Source organism: Pinus tabuliformis, chromosome 2_2, assembly GCF_031772625.1.
Source record: "Pinus tabuliformis cultivar Carrire ecotype Pingquan chromosome 2_2, CPIR1, whole genome shotgun sequence".
Classification (NCBI taxonomy): domain Eukaryota; kingdom Viridiplantae; phylum Streptophyta; class Pinopsida; order Pinales; family Pinaceae; genus Pinus; species Pinus tabuliformis.
The window spans coordinates 1192765478-1192780889 of NC_142300.1; the positions used below are offsets into that span (position 1 = coordinate 1192765478).

Here is a 15412-nt window from a genome sequence, read left to right on the forward strand (position 1 = left end):
GTATTATGGTCGTAAGTCTTAGGACTTAATGGAAGTCCTTGTTTTAGGAATTAATGGAAGTCCTTGTCTGAGATTCCAGGATGATGATATTTGGAAATATAAGGTTATTGTGGCTAAACCTTAGAGAAGCTAAAATATCTAGTATGTGATATAACAATATGAAATCTATTAAGTGATGGTTGGAAAAATGAAAATATAGGGTTTGGCAGTTAAATCCTAGTAGTAACATTGTCTATTGTGTGTAATATAACAATCTGAGATCTATGATTGTTGATATTGTGGAATTCTAGGGTTTTGGAGTTAAACCTTAGTCAAAGTAAAATATTTGAAATGTGATGAATTGAGAATTGTGAAAATTTATTGAAATTTGAATTTTTGGTTGACTCCGGTGATTGATTGAAAATCTAGGGGTTGGAACTAAACCTAGTGGAAGTTGGTCAAGTTAATGACTAAGTTGTGATTGACTTTGATGAATCTGTTTGTATGAAATCTAGGATTTGTATGAATCCCTAGTGAGAAGTCTAACATATATGTTTTGAAAGGTTGTTAAACACTTTGAAAATCTATATTTGTATGAATGGTTTCTAGGGTTTTCTATATGTTTTAGAAAGGTATGTCATACCTTTTGAAGACTTATTGAAACCCTAAATGGAATGAATGTTGTTATGAAATAGTCTAGGGTGTATAAAGTCCCTTGTAATATGTTGAAGAGTATATGTCTCTTGTTTGGATATTTGATATGAATAAAGTTGAAATGATTACATGATTTTGATATGGCTAATCATGCTTCTATAGTTTTAGTTGTACTTGTTATTGAAGTTGTGTAGGTACACAATCTTCAACTTGGTGAAGATGCTCATTGATGCAATAAGCATGTTGGGGATGATGATAACTCTGATGAAATGGTTGGAAGCCACGAAATATTCTCCAATGTCGAAAAGAAGAAGTTGATCTCCCAGAGGAAGCATGAATAGAAGAGATCTCCCTAAGATAAAGAGGGAGTCTGGATAAAGAGGTACTTCCTGGTTGAGAGGTGGTTGAGAGGGAGTTATAGATATGGTTCTCTGCTTCCTGTGTCATGCACTAGACCAGGACTAATAACCGTAAGTCTAAGTGAAGGCCATGAACAAGAAAAGGAAATTGGAGAATGCATTTTGAAGTGTTGCTGAAAGAAGGAAAGCAGGATCCGACTGAAGAATATGTTGTTGCATATGAAGTAGGAAGAAAAATGTATGATTGAGGAATCTTCTGTCAAAGATTCGGTTGAGAGTCCTACTATGGAAAGTTGAGAAGCAACATATGATGCCTGGAAGACCTCGAAGATTTGTATTTGATTATGTACATGTGAAAGTATATTATTGATTGAGGTTGTGTTTGTACAAGTGAATCTCTCGAAGGATTTGATAGCATTTTGGTTATCAATCAATTTGATTGGGAGAGATTGGTCATTCTTGATCTACTGGATCAAGGGGTCTTGAGGCTTTTCGAGTGAAGCATTGCCTAGGGAGACACCTGGCTGACACTTTGTGCTGATGTCTAAGTCCCCAAAGTTGGAAAGGTGGTGTTGATTATTGAGCTTTGTTTTGGATACACACTTGGATTTTTGGGTTGGTGGTTAGCAAGTAAGCCTGGTGGTTCATAGAATGGCTAAAAGATTGAGTCCATCTTACTCCCACCTGGATATATTGCCCTGGTCAAGAATCTAGTCCATGGAATTTCGGTGCCTATACTGATTGAGTGATTGTTTGGATAGATTTCCTTGGTCATGAATCTAGTCCATGGAATTGCAGTGCCTAAAGTTCTTCATGGTTCATATAGTTTGAGATCTTCCATTGTATATGTACATTATGAATACCTCTCTAGTTAAGAGGGAGTGTTGGAAAAAGTAAATATGTTCAGTCTTCAATAAGGTACTTGAGTCATTATGTAATGTACTTTTCAAAAGAATACATAAAAGAATTATTATTATTATTATTGTGACTTATTAAAGCATGGGTTTCATGCTTGGGTCACCATGTTTTAGGTCAAAGTCCCCATTGAGGACTTCTAGGATTTATTCCGAGTCTATAGAATTATTGTAGATTTAAATAGACCCTTCTTAGGCTTTTGAATCATGTAAAAATGTTTAGTATTGAGTCCAATATGAATTATGGAACCTCCACACCATGTCGACCTAAGGGAAGATCAAGTCGGCCTAAGACCCTATTCGACCCCACAAGAAGCCTATAAAAGGAAGGACATCAAATTCATTTGGAGCATCACTTCTCATCAAGTTCAAATTCTATCTACTAGGCAGAAGTGCGAAAATCTGTTTGTTGGGCAGAAGTGTGAAGTGGGTAGCTGGGAAAGTTTGTTGTCAGGAGGTCGAAGTGAATGCAAGTTTGGGGGAGTCTAAGGAGTCAAGGATCATTGAAATTTTGGTGGTGGTCTCTCTCTATTTCGTGCTCTAGATTGATAGATCAAAGTCTTCCAAGTTGGATTGTTGTCGAAAGCTTTCGGCTGCTACAAGTTGCTGCATAGTCAAAGTTACTGGGAAGAGGTCAATCTTCTGGAGGCTGACTTGGTGTGGAGGGAAGGTCTGGCCTTGGTATAGGGTGAAGATTCTCAAAGAATACTATTGAAAGGAAGAATTACTTTGACTGGGTTTTCCTCTCAAGGGGGTTTTTCCCTGGGATGTGCCTACATCTTATGTCCATTATTTTATGTATTGCTGCTTTTGGTAATTGCTTGATGAACTAAAGAAAGAAGATATAAAGAATCACAATAATAAGAAAACTCACAAGTAATTATCAAGATCGAGAAAATATTTACTGCCTTTCTGATTTTTCCAACAATTCTTTGATTCAATTATGGAGTTTGGATTTTGGGGCCATCGACACCTGCGCTCTAGGAGAGTGGCTCAAAACCTTGGTAAGCATAGTGCCTCTGCAAGTAATTTCTCCAGCCCCGAAGCCATGGCTCCCTCATGTGAACAATGCTGCAAAGAAATTGCAAAATTAAAAGTTGATGTTTATGACCTCCAAGTTCTACTTCATCAACAAAGCCTCGTTGAAAATTCCACCTTAGACGCCATAGAGAGCCAACGAAAATGGATTTCTCGGCTTGAGGATGAAGTGGAGGTCCTTCGGAACATTGTGGTAGATCTCCAGTTGTAGGTTTCCAAGGTTGACAATTTTCCAACTAAGCTTTGCAGGGACATAAAACTGAATTAGTTGGCTTCACCCATTGATTAACCAGTCTAGATGTTTGGTTTTCAATGTATCTTTCTTCTACGTCACTTTTGTCATCTATATAGTACTAAAGAAATAAGGGTATTGTCATATAGTATTATTTTTTACTATGCTTGGACTGGCTTAAAAGGCTCTCTCATGGTCACTATGATCCCTACAATGTAACTCACCCGGGTATTTTTCATGACCATGCGCAAATTTAATCTAAACAATACTCATTCTTGTTAAAAAAAACAAACAAACATCCTTTTAGTTGAGAATAAAATAACACAAAAAGTCAAATATTTAGATAAGCAAATCCACAAAACTCAGGGGAGGCATTTAGATTGAGTAGACTCAACTATTTAAAATATTGTAGTTTAAATTTTCTATATTTTGGTTTTTTTAGACATATTTAATTTTGCAAGGTTTTTTTAGATTAAATCTATTTATACATTCAAAAACACATTTTAAATAATTAAAAAACACAAATTTACAAAAAAAATTTACCAAATTCCAATTAAAACAAAAACATCTAAAAATTAAAATATTTGAAATTAAAATTTTCCATATTTTTAATTAAATTTCAGAGCAGATCCACAAAAATTACCTCATTAGACTTGACTTGACTTTACAAAAAGACAGCACCAGCACCCACGGTGGTACCTCATTAGACTTGACTTGACTTTACAAAAAGACAGCACCCACGACACGACCGTGGAAGTTCAAAATATCTCATAGAAATATTAAAAAACAGAAGACGCTATCGAGGAAGTTACCAAAGATCCCCGAAGTGACAAAGTGAAAAAGACATTAGTGCGAGGATGCATCGCAGTAAACGCCCATGTGATGGTCCACGGACGTGTTCCAGTTTGAATTGGAGCGACGAAATTTCCACGTGGGATGCCCTTTTAGGTCTAAGATTTTTGGTTGACCAAAAGTTTTATATTAAAAAGTATAAAAAGCCATATTTTCCTCGTTACAAAAAGTTTTATATTAAAATATATGAAAAATTATGATTTTTATATTAAAAAAATTATATATATATATATATATATTTTAATTACAATCAAATAATATTACGTTTCTTATTAAAACAGTCAACAGGAGGAGGACGATAGGATGAGAAGAGAAATTGGTCAACAGCAGGACAACAGCCATTAATAATGCTGCTGATGGATGGACAAAGATGAGGGAAGAATTTTGATCGCCGAAGCTTACAAATACACTACGCGTTTTGACACGTAAACGTGGCCCCCGCGAACTGACATTTGCCGTGCTGCTCAGGCGTTTCGAACCTTCGGCCTTTTTGAACGCAGGAACTAGAGTCGCGGCTTTAATTCTGTCGATTGATTTATCTTCAGACGCGGGAGTGAAGCGGAGCGGATTCAGTCGCGCGATCTGTGAACAAGAGTGGAATGCGCGAGCTAGCGGAGCCTTTGGCCGAATTCGACGAGCAATGCAGGTCTTTGATCAAATTCTTTGGACTCTTTTTTTTCCGCAACCCTGTTACGCTGATTTCAAGTTCAATCCTGAGAAGGTGTATTTATTTTTATTTTTTTTATTTTTTATTTTTGTGTTGTTTTATTTAATAAAATAAAAATTTGTATTCAAGTTTTCGTTATCGATAATGAATTAAACAAAGTATTTTTGTCGAAATCACATGAGAGAATTTTTTTTGGTTCAAGCTTTTAGAACCAACCAGTGTTGTTCATCATCAAAACCAGATGATGAGACAGATCATGGCAAAGACTTAAATAAAAAACAATATAGAATCTTCAGGTAAATAAACTTATTTAATTTTTATTTGATTTAATTTAATAAAATAATAGTTTATTTATGAAATCCTTTACATTCAATTTAAATGAATTAATGTTATGTAATATTTTGTTTTAAAGACTATGTTTCTATATTGTTTAGATTTAATTGTATAAAATCTTTTTGCATTTAAATTCAAATACAGTGAATAAATGTTATATATTTTTTTCACAGAGCAAGTTTCTGTACTCTTTTGCGCTCAACTTTAATTACAACGGAGAGATGCTCTGCGTCTATTTTATTCTGTGTCTATTTTATTGGCATTGAAGTTATTGAATGGAGATGCTATTTCATAAAGATTTGATAGTTTTATTTATTTTCTTGAGTATGTAAATTGATTTATTTTTTTAAGAGAGAAAAAGCCATATTATATTATATTATATTGAGGATATATAATAAAACTAGATAGTTACATAAAGATCTTATATTAAGGATATATAATAAAATTAGATAGTTACAGAAAAACAGTTCTTTGAAGCTGTGAGATCTTATATTAAGGATATATAATAAAATTAGATAGTTACAGAAAAACAGTTCTTTGAAGCTGTGAGATCATGATCATAATAGGGACAGTTTTCTATGGACCGTCTAGGCTGTAAATTGATTTAATTTTATAAAATAAATATATATGAAATTATACAATCTTAAAATTTTTAATTTCCAATGATTGTAGCTAAATTTAAATTTTGAGAATTATTGCAAAGTGCAAATTCTATTTTTAAAAATTATTGTCGATAAAATTCCTACGACTTTATTGATTTGCTAACCCGAGAAGTAAAACGACTTATTTCTTATCCATTCTCATCAAATTGGAAGCTAATTACACGATAGGATGAAAAAGTATACAAATTAGGAAGGAAAACCTAAAACTTGCATTTCTATCTTGTTTGTGTTTCAGAGAGCATATTTTATAAGTTTGTTTTATATTTTTGGTTTTGTTTTATTTATTTTGTATTTTAGTTATTTATTTATTTATTTTGTATTGATAAAATTTTAAGATGGATTAAAATTTATTTTTTATTTATTTTTCACTAAATTTAAATTAATTATGTAAATTGATATTTTTTTGGATGAAAATATATAAAAATAATGTTATAAAAACAAAAATTAGATTCACATTAATGTCTAGCTCATTGTAGTATTTGATTAACAAAAGAAGCTTTATTAGGAAGATAACAAATTTATTTATTTATTAAAACTAAAATTGTAAAATATTATATTGATTAAAATTGTAAAATATTATATTGATTAAAAAATAAGCACATTTAAAGACAAACATACAAAAAGGAGCTCATATAAAATTTTAGATAAAATTTATAGCTCTTATAGACAAATAAAGAGAGCTTGTAGCAACTTCTAGCTATTACAATTCAACTATTTAAGTGGCATACTACTTAAAGAAAACATCTAAAATTTGAAGAACTAAAAAAAAAATTAGTCCCAAATGAACACCTATTTGACACTGGCTTCCTCTTGTCCAACTATGGAATGGAGAGAGGTCCATTGGTGGACTTCTCTAGCCTCTTTAGACTAATGTACAATTCTCTCTTCTTTCGGATTTTCCTAGGTTGAGTAGATGGAAATGAGGTTGTAGAGAGAGAGAGAGAGAGTTCGTGTGCATGTTTAGAACAAGGTTTATAAGCATACTCCATTTTATTTCAGGTTCATCCACTTTTTCATTTGTTGAATGAAAAGGCTCATTACGTTTGAATTTTGGGTGACATAGTGTTGTTCGTTATCATGGACCTTAATGTAAATTGGATGAAGGGCTATTTGATTGCCTTAAAGAGACTCTTCATGCCTACAAAGGATTATTCTCAGCCTTGCAATACCCTAGCATCCATGAAACCGATTCCCTCCTCAATTATGATCTAGGAACCAAGGTTGTGAAGAAATTGAGTTGTCTTGGACGGATAGTTACACCTCAAGACAATTTTGAATTCCACCCTATTTTCCCCCTATCTTAAAGATAATTAAAACTCGCATTGAAAAGGTCCAATGAACTCAACCGAAGAAATAGAGCCTAGGGTAGTTCCAACACTCAAAACTAGATATAAAAGGAAACCACAACCAAATATTTTGTCCTATAGGAACCAAAGAACAATAACCTCAAAACCAAAAATACTATGTAATAGAGAATAGTGAAATGCCTCTTAATTTATTCTCTTGAGGTTCACACCAATTCTAATAGCTCTTGAAGTGATTGAAATAATCCAAAAACAAAGCTCTAGACTTTAGCACTAGAGATATCAAACCCAACAAATTGAGAAGATGAAATTGACTTGAGCCCAAAACCTATATTACCAACCATAAACTAGAGCCCAATCCCAATTTAGTGCAAGGCCAAGTGAAATTTTCAGAGCTATCATGAAAACCCCACCCCTCTTCTCACAATATCCCACCTCGCTAACAAATGTCCATGATGGAGAAAACATGTTGTAGATCTAACCCAGAAATATTATAGATAATGCAAACAAACCCATAAACAATAAGAGAGAAATAGATAGAAATGCTTCTTTATTGATCAAACCCTTAAGGTAGGGCAACACCATACATTCACTCCTTAAGGAAGGAGAACACTCCACAAGCCATATGCCTGTTCATACAATAATACTTCTCTTCATCTTCCTCCATGTGGAGTCTCTAGCCTCTATATAGGCCTCATACATACAATACCATGGGTCATTACCATGGTTCCCTCATACCATCAACTAATACCATGGGCCCATTACATTATTATTAACTACTTGTGGTCCCTTACATGACATGGGTTAACCACCTTATTTATTACTATGGCTCATCCCATTATTACATTATTACCTTGGGTACCACCCTTGGTACCCCATATTATCCCCCCTAGGTATATAACATTCCACCCCCCTAAGCATGTTGCGTCCCCGAAACATGGGAAGAACACAAATAATAAGATCTATTCAAAAGAGTAGTCCACTGATACCATGCACGTGCATCTAGCCATCCAAGAGAAAGGTGAACCCTTGATCTCGCTGGTGCCTCGCTCGCTTGAGATGGAAGTTGACCGTGGCAGCTCTTCTGTGTTGATGTGTAGAAGGTGGATCGTCTCTCCTTTCTATCCATCATGTGACTACTTGGTTTCCATGATGGTTGTCTTGCGAGGTGATGATATGTTGAAGTTTTAACCCATGATGGCTTTTGCTTGACTTCACCCTGCTGTGGTGCCTGTTGTGGTGTCTTCTTTTTCAATATGACTTCAACCACTGAGCCCTCCTCTGATGTATCATCACCTGTAACCTTTTCTTCTGCAGCCTCTGTTTGTGTTTGATTGTCGATCATCAAAGGCTCATCATCTGATATGTCATTCCCTTGAACATCTTCTGCTTCAGCCTCCGTGTGCTCTACCTGTTTATGGATGGAAATATCCTGTAATGTAATTTTCTTCTTTTTATACCAAAGCTTTAGGAATTTATTCTGCACATTAATATTGAGAGTACCCACAGATTCCATCCAAGGATATCCCAAAACAACCTCCATATTATTCATCTCTGAAGCATAAAAATCACCATGTAACACATATTTAGCCATAGAAATCTTCAAATCCTTGTACACTTGAACATCCTCATGATCAACCTGTGTATGTTCAATTTGTTTGGCTGGGACTTGCAATTTTTTTGCCAAATTAACATTGATAAAATTATGTTTACAACTAGGATTGATAGAAACAATGATCCTTTCTTTCTGAATCAATCCATGAATCTGCAATAAGGATATACCAGTAGGAATTAACCCCTTATGTGTCTCCTTCTCCTTTTTTCTAGCCCGAGACCATTGGTCCAAAAAGACTTTTTCAAATTCTGCGTCTGAAAGTTTGAGCATCTGCCGGTAGTCAAGTGATGAAAACCATCTGTCAGCCTCGTCTGCCAAATGAACCCGTACTGCCATTTTCCAACATATCCCATATTTAGACTTTATTCTTTGTATGAATTCTTCAATAGTAGGGCCATCATCTTTTCCTGTAAACTTTTCCATGAAGAGGGTTTGAGAAAAATTCACTAACTTGGCGAAAATTTGAAAATGTCACAGTTTCGTCAATATTGCTCAGAATCTCTATTATAACCTGTTTTTGGAAATGGAACAATCATTCTGCATCTGCCCATGTGATAGAAATTCTGATCCAGGCACCAGAATTTCAGATCTGCGCTGCTACTCTCCCGCCGTCACCTAAAATTTCTGCAAAAAGAGCTGATTTTAAATCATCGATATCTCCCTCATCCGGACTCCGATTCGACTGATTGTTTTTTTGAAATCATGTGTTTTTTCACAAAGATTCCAGATCTACCATTAGATCTTGCAGATCTGGCACCAGGACTTCTAGATCTGCGCCGCAAACTCACTGTCCTGAAAATTGTCTGCAACCCCACTGATTTTTAAATCGGCGATATCTCCTTCATCCGGACTCTGATTCAACTGATTTTTTTTTTGAATTCGACTATTTTTGCACAAAGAATCCAGATATATAATTATATTTTACAGATCTTGCACCAAAATGTACAGATCTGACCTGCAAAGTCGCCGCCCCCGAAACCCTGCAAAAAAAAAAAAAAAAAACTCCACTTTTGTGCCCAAGAAAGAGCTCTGATACCAATTGTTGTAGATCTGATCCAAAAATATAAGATAATGGAAATAACCCAAGAATAACAAGATCAAAATAGATAGAAATGCTTCTTTATTATCAAAACCCTTAAGGTAGGGCAACACCATACATTCACTCCTTAAGGAAGGAGAACACTCCACAAGCCATATGCCTGTTCATACAATAATACTTCTCTTCATCTTCCTCCATGTGGAGTCTCTAGCCTCTATATAGGCCTCATACATACAATACCATGGGTCATTACCATGGTTCCCTCATACCATCAACTAATACCATGGGCCCATTACATTATTATTAACTACTTGTGGTCCCTTACATGAGATGGGTTAGCCACCTTATTTATTACTATGACCCATCTCATTATTACATTATTACCTTGGGTACCACCCTTGGTACCCCATATTATCCCCCCTAGGTATATAACAAAACATAAACCAAAGCAAAGATCATTGCTCACATGAAACAAAGTAGGGGTTGTGTCCTTGTGAGTCCTTTCCCAACATTTGGCAACACATTTGAATTGTGTCAAGGCATGTACATATTAATTGAGAGGTTATGTGGCTTAGGTTCCAAATTTGTTAAAAACATTAGATTGTATGTGTAAAGCTTCAACCCCCATTTTTTAACAAGATATCATGCGATGGAGTGGCTACTTTATTCACTAGATGATCAACTTGAGGTTTGAGATCCCTTAATGTTGAAAAAATGTAGCAAGAAAGGTTCAATTTGACTTTAGCCTTAGTCAAATTAAGTAAATCCAGTTCCCATATCAACAGGACAACTTGGAGGCAGTTAACTAGTGTGACATGGATCTTGTCACTCAGTTAGCTCATTAAATTCGAGTTAGTGGGCCTGGAGTTCAGTTATGCATGTGTGTTTGCTAAATTTTAGTAGTCCAATTCAATTATTTTCATTTGTATTCAGTTAATTGACCTTTAACTATTGATAGAGTCAGTTGAAGGTGAGAGGTGCAGTGGGACAATAGTCTAACTCATAGATTTGTCAGTTAACTGATCAATCAACCCAAAATAGCTAGTGCATGCAAGGAATTCAAATTCCTCAGCTGAAGTGGAGATGACAAGGTAGTGTAACATCAATTGTAAACTAGTTTTGAGTGTATAGGAGTTGCATGCAGTCAGTGATCATTCCTTGGGAATTATGCAATCAATTTGGAGGAAATTCCTATATTTTAGGGGCCAATTTCCTCAGGAATTGTGCAAGGAAACAAGAGGCTTGATGAGAAAATAATTAGCTAAGTGTTGGCTAGAGTTTCTCATTAAGCAACGAGCACAGTTATTCTTTTGCAGGTTGAGCTCAAAGATGGAGCTAACAATTGTAATAGTTTCTCTATTCATATGATGAATGCAAAGTGGCTTGAGGGGTTTTTCCCAATTGGGTTCCCCTAGAAATCACTGTGTATTTGTGGTTTTTCTTATTGGATGTTTATGCATGTTGTTCTAAATTGTGATTTTCATTTCGTAAATCTATAGAGTAGAATTGTGTCTCTTGTTGTTAAGTTGAAATCTTGAGCAGTTGCAGTTTCTATCAAATTTATACATGGTATCTGAGTCCTGAAATCACATTAGAACCAATATTTCAAACTTGTCTCTCAGGAATTTGAATTTGGCAGCTTATTTGCAGTAATTTTTCTTCAGGATCAGGAGAATGTCTTTCAATGGACTAAGATTGGAATATGCCCTATAGGGTATATCAAATTTCATATCCTGGAAGCATCGAATGGAAGCAGTGATCGATGACAATGGTGTGTTAGAATATGTTAAAACTGGCATTGCAAAACCCCAGTAGTCTAATGTATAACAATTAGCCCAATGGAAGAAGGATGTTGCAAAGGCCATGAGATTTCTTCTTAAAGGTGTGAAAGACCATGTGGTCTCAAATCTCCATGGCAAAGAGACACCATTTTCTATGTGGAAGTCTGATTCGAACTTACACAGGAACGCAATAACTTACAAATATAAGCATAAACACAAAGATCCAACAGAAAAACACTTCATTTCATTAATAGAAAAATATTGAACTATGCTTACAAACAGAATGGAAATAATATAGCTCGGGCGATGGTAGCTTATGTATGAGAAGAGATGTGGTGGCTACATGCCTCTGAACTGTGTTACAATGAGGCTCAAGGGCCTATTTGTTATTTGAAAACATGAGAAAACCCTAACCCCAGGAGATGTAACACCAAGAGTTTGTGGGCCCCATTGGGGTTAGTTGGGCAGCCAACTTCCTGGGGTCGTAACTTGGTCATATTATCTCTGTTTGGTGCATGCGATACCTTGTTGGAAAAGTCTCTTCGAGTACTATAGGTTTCATTGTAGGGCCCTGCCTATGGTGATGGGCCTGCTGTGGACCCCAAAAAAAATCATTTAGGGGGTCAAAACTACTATGGAAGTTCAAGACCCAAAAAACTGCTAAAAATAGTAAATGCTGAAATGAACAAGGAAATAGATGAAACTGACTAGGGGGTCTAGGTGGAATAGGTAGGTGGCCACCAATATCCACCTGGATCATTCCTCCCCTCTTTGGAAGCAATGGTCCCCATTGCATGCAGAGCCTCCATGAGGTGAGGAAATTTTTGTTGAACCTGGTCCTTGGTGAACCACTTGCTTTGGTGAAGGAGTTGGCCTGCTTTGACAAATCGATATAGTCGTATTCTTTGTTGGAAAGTGTTCTTGATTTGTGTGTCCATGTTCTGATCAATTGTGGCTTGTTCCATGCAGTCTAAGTTGAGCTCTATTGGTGTGAGTTGTTCTGCAATGTCAGATGTGTCCAACAAATTATGGTGAAAAGTATGGCCAAAGGTGGTCTACATTGAACACTGGGTGTAGACCAAGGAACGGTGGGATGCTGAGCTCGAAGGCATTGTCACCGACAGATTTGGTGATGGTGTATGGCCATATCGGAGCGGGCGAAGCTTGCGGTGGGGTCCAGCAAGGCGCTCCTTCTGCAAATGTAGCCAAACTTTGTCGCCCACCTAGAACTTGTGCGACACTCGATGCTGATCATGGAGCTGCTTGTACTTAGCATTGGCTCTGTCTAATATATCATGGACCTACTGGTGGATGTGTTGAATGTGCTCAATGAAGTTGTTAGCCCTTTCGGCTTTAGACTGAAGTGAGACAAATCTACCTAAGTGGTTGCAAATGGTATGGTCACATCAATGGGGCATAATGGCTAAAATCCCAACCCTACTTGAAATGGGTTGTGGCCTGTTGAGCTATAGAGAGCTCTGTTATAGCTATGTTGGACATAGGGGAGAATTTCATCCCACGTGCGTGGATGCTTCAAGTTGTACATGTGTAGAATGTGTACGATCATCCCGTTGATAACCTCCATTTGGCCATCAGTTTGGGGACGGAAAGTCATGGACTTAGTAAGTTTTGTATCCAGCATTGACCAAAGACTTGACCAAAATGAACTCAAGAATATGTTGTCCCAATCTGAGACAATGGACTATGGGATCCCAAAGTGTACCCACACTCGCTCAAAGAAGAGCTTAACAGTGGCCTCTATTGTGATACTCTTCTTGCAGGCCGCCATGATGGCCATCTTAGAGAATCTGTTGACGACCACGAAAATGCAATCATTGTCGTGCTTAGTAGAAGGAAGGCCCGACATGTAATCCATGGAGACAGATTCCCAAGGCTGGCTAGGAGTAGGTAGAGGAGTATACAGACCTTGCTTCTTGATGGTTGGTTTGGAAATGGTGTAGGCAGTGCAAGATCTAATGTACTTCCCAATATCCTGACGAAGTTTCGGCCAATAAAAATACTTCTGCAATACCGCCACTATTTTCTCTACTCTGAAATGTCCAACAACCCGACTATAGTGCACCTCCCAAATCATCTTGGCACGCTCACTTGAAGGAACACAGATGTGTCCCAGGTGGCATAACAATGCATCCTGAAGGTGAAAATTTGGAACTTGCTTCCCTTCCAAGAGTGTCTGGTATATGTTGCCGAATTTTGGATCACTCTTGTAAAGATGCAGCCACCCTGATGTCTCGTGCCCACACGAGTCGAGCATAGTGATCGACACCATGACTGGTGGTGGGTTGAGGCAATTAACAACATTATTGGTACTTCCCTTCTTATACTTAATGTTAAAATGGAACTGTTGCAGATAGGTGGACCTTTTTTTATGGCAATTGTTCTGCAACTTTCCTTATGTCTTTATGAAGTGCAGAGGTCGGCGGTCTATGTGGATAACCGTTTCCTTCCCCAAAATGTAATGCGTCCATTGACAGCAAGCCTGCACAATGGAATACATTTCTTTGTCATAATTGGGGTACTTTCGTACTATGTCTGAAAGTGTTTCACTGTGGTGAGCCACTGAATTCTCATGCTAAGTAAGAACTGCACCAATAGCATAGTTGGAGGCATCTGTCTCAATCTCAAATGGTTGTTGCAAGTCTGGTAATGTGAGCACAGGTGTAGAACAGAGGTGATTCTTCAACTTGGAGAACGCTTGTTGTTGGTTTTTTGACCAATTTTTTTTTCTTTCGCTCTGCCCTTGGTGAATTGACTTAAAGGCCAAGTGATGTGAGAGAACCCCAAAACGAACCTACGGTAGCAATTGGCAAGACCCAAAAAGTTGCAGAGCTCTGTTAGAGTGGTTGGGGCTGGCCAATCCCAAATGACTTGTATCTTGGATGGGTCCACATGTACACCCTTCTCATCAATGATGTACCCCAGATATTGAACCTGGGTCAGGCCAAAGGTGCATTTCTCCAAGTTAGCACACAACTTGTGTTGTCACAGGGTTTGAAGGACCTGTCAAATGTGGTGGAGGTGCTCTTCCCAACTCTGGCTGAAGATCAAGATGTCATCTAAATAAACCACCATGAATGCATTAGTGAAGGGTCGCAAGATGTCATACATCTGTCTAATGAAGGTTGCAGGGGCGATTGTCAATCCGAACGACATGACCAACCATTCGAAAACTGCTATGCATTTGAAGGCATTTTCCACACATCGGAGGGTTTAATATGCACCTGGTGATAACCTAACTTCAAGTCAATCTTGCTGAAATATTTGCCCCCCTTGAGATGGTCCAAAAGGTCATCAATCCGCGGGATTGGGTACCTATTCCAGACAGTGATCTTGTTCAGCACCTGATAGTCAATACAGAGCCTCCAGGTCCCATCCTTATTTTGTACCAATACAATCTGGCTCCCACAAGGTGACGAGCTTGGCCTGATGTGCCCTTTCTGCAATAGTTCTTGAATATTCCTCTTGATCTCATCGTTCTCCAAAACAAAGCGTCGATAGATCGGTCCATTGGGAAGCGACGCACCTGAGGTCAGATCGATGGAGTGCTTGACCTGATAGTGTTGCAGTATCCCTGTGGGTGAGGCAAACATATCCCTATACTCCTCCATGACGTTGTCCATTTACTGCTACTATGCAGAGGGAAGCCGTGGCCACAACCTTCTTCTTGTCCTGGGGGAGAATCATAAGGAAAACAAATTTCCTGGGATGGGAAATGATCTTACTACATTATTTTGTAGTGATCAAAGAGATGGCGGTAGGCAGGGCTACCTCTGATATCCTGTACAATTTATTAGTCAAAGTAATAATCACAGAGCAAGGTCTAGACTCATATACAACATGCTGCTTCCACAAGTATGGTTGTCCTAACAATACATCATAAACTTCAAGAGGAGAAACACCACACAATACCTCATTCGTGAAGGGCTTCATGCTGTAGAGAAGGCAACAATACTGGCTGACGC

General features: G+C 37.3%; 1 protein-coding gene across 1 annotated transcript in view; it reads left to right on the top strand.

The window, feature by feature from the left end:
- Positions 1-4524: 4524 nt before the first annotated feature.
- LOC149197770 (uncharacterized protein At2g33490-like) overlaps positions 4525-15412 on the top strand; it is a 541003-nt gene continuing 530115 nt past the window's right edge. Inside the window, exon 1 of the mRNA XM_089405960.1 lies at positions 4525-4674. The gene's annotated coding sequence lies outside the window, so the exon portion shown is untranslated. The remainder of the gene's footprint in view (positions 4675-15412) is intronic.